Source organism: Vulpes lagopus, chromosome 6, assembly GCF_018345385.1.
Source record: "Vulpes lagopus strain Blue_001 chromosome 6, ASM1834538v1, whole genome shotgun sequence".
NCBI lineage: Eukaryota > Metazoa > Chordata > Mammalia > Carnivora > Canidae > Vulpes > Vulpes lagopus.
This window is the reverse complement of record NC_054829.1, coordinates 121,640,753-121,645,537: the sequence shown is the minus strand read 5'-3', so window position 1 is coordinate 121,645,537 and position 4,785 is coordinate 121,640,753. Positions and strand designations below refer to the sequence as shown.

Sequence of the window (4,785 nt, the reverse complement as noted above, 5' to 3'; positions counted from 1 at the left end):
ATTACTATAGAATTTAGGAAAAGAGCATAACCTAATAATTTTAGTCAAAATCACATTGACTTCAAGATTGATTTTTTTTTGAAGATTTTATTTATTTGAGAGAAAGAGCACGAGGAGGGTGAGGAGTAGAGAGAAAAACAGACTCCCCACTGAGCAGGGAGCACAATTTGGGGCTCTATCCTGGGACTCCAGAATCATGACCTGAGACAAAGGCAGATGCTTAATCCATTGAGCCACCCAGGTGCCCCCAAGATTGATTTTTTTTTTAATATTTAAACAATTGTTGAGAAATAAATTTAACAGAAGGAACATGAAATCATTATCTTTTGGGGCAAAACAAAAACAAAAACAACCTTCAAACATTTCAGCTAAGAGAATATTTTAAATGACCCTGCCCCATCTCCAATTCTTGGTTCCTCTCCAATGAGTTGCCATTTAGTGTGTATCTTTCTGACCTTTTTCCTAAGCATTTATATTTATATGGCTGTACCTGTAGAAATATTGCAAAGCTTAAGTTCCAGAATCTGTACACTAACTGCCTCAGTTTAAATCCTAGCTATGTGACTTGAGGCAAGACACTCAACTTCTCCCTGCCCCAATTTCCAAATCTCTATTAGGGAAATAAAAATAAAAACTAATTCATGGGGTCATTTTGAGGATCAAATGAGTTCATCTAGTAAAGCACTGAGAACATTGGAACATAGCAAGCACTATAAAATATAGCCATTATCATTTTCATTGTCATTATCATCCTCTTTTTTTTTTTAACATAAGTGATATCCATCCTACCATATGTTATTTTGCAGACTTACTTGTCTAACCCACTTACATATTTTGGAAATATTTCATATTACAGATAAGATCTACCTCTTTTTTTTTTTTAACTACTTCAAGCCTCCTGTTCCATAAAATGATTTCAAACAGCTCCTTAGTACCTAGAAGAAATATCTACGTTTATGCAAACAGTTTATCATTTTTTCTACATGATTCAGTAGAGCATCAGCAGAGAGAAACCTGCTTGGTATAAAGTATTAAGGGACCATTTGTACAGATACCATCCCTGAGTATCAGATAAGGAAGGAGATAAGACCCTGACGCCACCTGGGCCATGCCTATCACCACCCTCAGTAGCTTCCATTCATTTTTGAACCTTGGCTTGCGTACACTAAAGAGGACAACCCAACAGAGATGCAAGCAAGTGGTCACTGGCAAAGTTACCGAGCTCCGGTTGTCCTGTTTCTCCCTTTTTCCGATGCTGCCTCACTGCCATGAGCAAACTTGTGTGTGCATTTCAAGAAAGGCCAGGGGATACAAATGATTGGCATGGTTGAAGGTGATGCTTACGTCATAGATCTGTGACGTTTGAAGTTCCTTTTGGAGGGGATGTCCTTCTTTGGATCCAGAAAGGATTAGAAGTTGCTGCTGCCTCATCTCATGATTTTGGCATCCATCACCAGGGGAGGCATTGAGAGGACAGTTGGAGAAGGGTGAAGACAGAATAGGGAGGGTGCTTCTCTGGTCTTCCCAACATTTTCCTAGGCCTGGCACAAAGCAGGCATTCAACAAATGTTTGCTGATTAAATGAAAGCATCAATTAAACCTTTACTTTCCATAGCAGGACGGAGCATATTTCACATTTTAAAAAAAGGAAAGGTAGGGGAAGGGGTTCTTGTATTATTAACATCTGTGTGTTTCTTTCTGTCTTCCCACCCTCTCTTAGATCCTCACCCTGTTGCATGAGCTGTTAGGGACAGTAATTGGGTCTTATCTATCTTTGCGTCCCCGGCCCTCGGATAATATCTACTCATAAATATTAATAAATGAATGACTTTTAACTAATTTAGGTCTGTCCTAAAGCAATACTTACTCATTGGGTTAGCTCCAGAAATACAAAAGCCTCTGAGAGTGCTCCAAACGGATCACTCCAGCTTCTTCTAGGACAAACCACCTTTACCAGGCAGGATCCAAACTCAGCTTGTGAATCCTTTAGGAACTGGGGACAAAGACAGATGTGCCCGAGGCATTTTGGCACTTTGCCACCTGCCAACCTGGAAAGTACTCCTCATTCTTAACTGTATGGATTTTGAGCTGCTACTTCTTCCCAGTCACATGTTGGAGCTGATGCAATTGTGTTTCAGAGGTTATAAGAGAAAAGTTGCTGGCGATGGTATCTAAATGAGCCAATACCTTGTTTCTGTTTATGTGGCAAAGGTTTTCACAACAATCAGCCTTCTCAAGAAGTATACACACAGCTTGTCTGACTAGGCCCCAGTGGGAGACAAAACATGAGCTGTGGTCAGCCGGAAAACACTGCACTCTGAAAGAATCACATCACAGTCACCGTACTCGCCAGGGTACTCCAAGGATGGCAAACGTACAATGAATGCACCTTATAAGACATTACAGGAATCAGTCCTGGTGAGAGTTTTCAAGTGAATCACAGGACTGAATGAATGGTGTGTTGCTTGATCATCACGAAGGAGCAGGATGGAACATTCCAGTGAAGCCAGCAGGAGCACTGAAATTTTCACTTTTATGAAGAGTACCATGAAGGTGTCTGTTTGCAAGCAGGATGAAAGTTGGAGGGGTGTACTAACAAATGATTGCTTCCTTTGCCTACTGCACCTTTCAGGGCTCACGTTTGTCTATCTCAGCAGAAGGAGGTCAGCGGCAGATTAGGGGATCCAAATCATTCCATACACCAGATGTAAGTCCCCCGAGAATCCTGGGGAAGAGAGGGCTGATTTGGTTTGTTAGGAGAGAACGTGAGGCAATTCCAAAAGAGGAAAAGCCTAAAACAGCCTTTTTCAAGTGGAGAAATCTTGCCCTGTCTTCATTCCTAGAGCACAGACTTTTACTTTCCTGGTGAGATCACAAGAACTATGTGTGTCAACTCCAAACACAGGTGTGGATTTTTCAGAGAATAACTCCAACTTCACCCTGTCCCATTTCATTCTGTTTTGTTTCTTTTTTTTTTTTAAAGATTTTATTTATTCATGAAAGACACAGAGAGAGGCAGAGACACAGTCAGAGGGAGAAGCAGGCTCCATGCAGGGAGCCTGATGTGGGACTTGATCGCGGGTCTCTAGGATCACGCCCTGGGACGAAGGCAGGTGCTAAACCGCTGAGCCACCCAGGGATTCCCTCCCATTTCATTCTGGATGTGGCATTTAAAGGAAGAGAATTCAAAATTCTCCTCCAAACTGGCTTCCTTTCTGAAAATTAACTTTGCAGTCACCAGGACTTCCCTCACAGGTAAGTTCAGCCAAGGCCTTATCTTGCAGAAAGAACTCATAAGGGGGGGGGGGGGGGCATTTCACACAAGTTTTACCCATTCAGGCCTTAGATAAATTGTAGCCCTTGTCTATTCAAAAGTCACTCTATTTATATGTCTCCTCATCAAAGCAGGACCTAAGTTTATGGGGCTCTAAAAATGAGTTTCTTACCAGGCATCCACTAGGATATTGCAGTGTCCAAGAAATAACTCACTGGAAAGAGTCAGGCAGACATCCTTTCTGGAAGCTCTCAGTCCTTCTAGAACATCTGTCACAAGGACATAAAAACTTTGTTCATAACCCCTTTGCAGCCATATGGAGCAGGTATATATTCAAACCATGTGCTCAAGAATTGCCCTCTCTTTTTTAAAAAAAAAATTTTGTTTGCATTTATTCTATGCAGAATTTACTTCCGGGCCATAAGTTTTTGTTTCTTTAGTTTCTTCTGAAGGGATATCTTTTTCTTCTGTGCAATCTCCTCTTCTGGTTTAGGAACAATCTGCTCTTTTTTAGTAAGAATCCTCTCGATGTGGCAGGGAGAGCTCATGTGTGGGTTAATCTGGCCATGAGCTCTGTAAATTCTACGTTGCATCTTGGGGGCTTTGTTCACCTAGGTGTTCTCAATGACCAGAGAACCTACATCTAAACCCTTAAGTTCAGTATTACTCTCTGCATTTTTAAGCAGATGCAGTAAAAATTCAGCACTCTTCTTGGGCCACCGACCCTGTGTCCAGCCCCACTGTTTGGCCTGTGTACACCTACCAACTCCACCATTGTAATGACGGAATGGCACACACTACTTTTGCAAGGTGACATCTTTTAGATACTTGGTGGCTTTTTGGATATGCATACCCTTGATGGCTTGGGCAGTTTCACCCGTGTTCTTATAGTGAACACGAAGATTTGAACCTCTTGATTTGCATGATTTTTTAGGGTTTTCTGGGTCCAGCTAATAGCTAACCATTTTTAGAGGTCACCTCAGTCTGCTGGGGGGAAGAGAAGAATTGCCCTCTCTTAAAACTCAACTCAGATCTCTATTTTGAACTTGCCTTTCTCTTTGTGATGGATGTAAAATGGCCCACAATTCTTTGCAGTTCACGTCAAGAGGTGAAATTTATTTCCCTACTCCTTGAATCCGGACTGGCCCCATGACTTGCTTTGGCCAACAGAATGTTGGAGATGTGCATGTGACTTCTGAGCCTGGACTCAAGGGGTGTCACAGCCTCTGTTCTTACCCTCTAGTAAAGCTTCCAACATCATATGCAGAAGACCAGGATGAAAGACTTGTGGAGAAGGAAGCCCAGCCATCCCGTAAGAGGACCCAGACATGTGAGTAAAGCTGTCTTGGATGGTCCAGCCCCAGGCAGTCCCCAGATTACTGCAGCTGCATGAGCAACCCCAGGCAAGAATGGCATTAGCACCACTCCAGCTAAGCCCTTCCCATTGCCAACCCATAGCAACTGAACAAATGAACAATGGTATTACTGAGCCATTAACTTTCGGGATGACT

General features: G+C 42.3%; 1 pseudogene; it reads right to left on the bottom strand.

Moving 5' to 3' along the window:
• Nucleotides 1–3,681: 3,681 nt before the first annotated feature.
• Nucleotides 3,682–4,239, bottom strand: LOC121493810 (annotated as a pseudogene).
• Nucleotides 4,240–4,785: the final 546 nt, after the last annotated feature.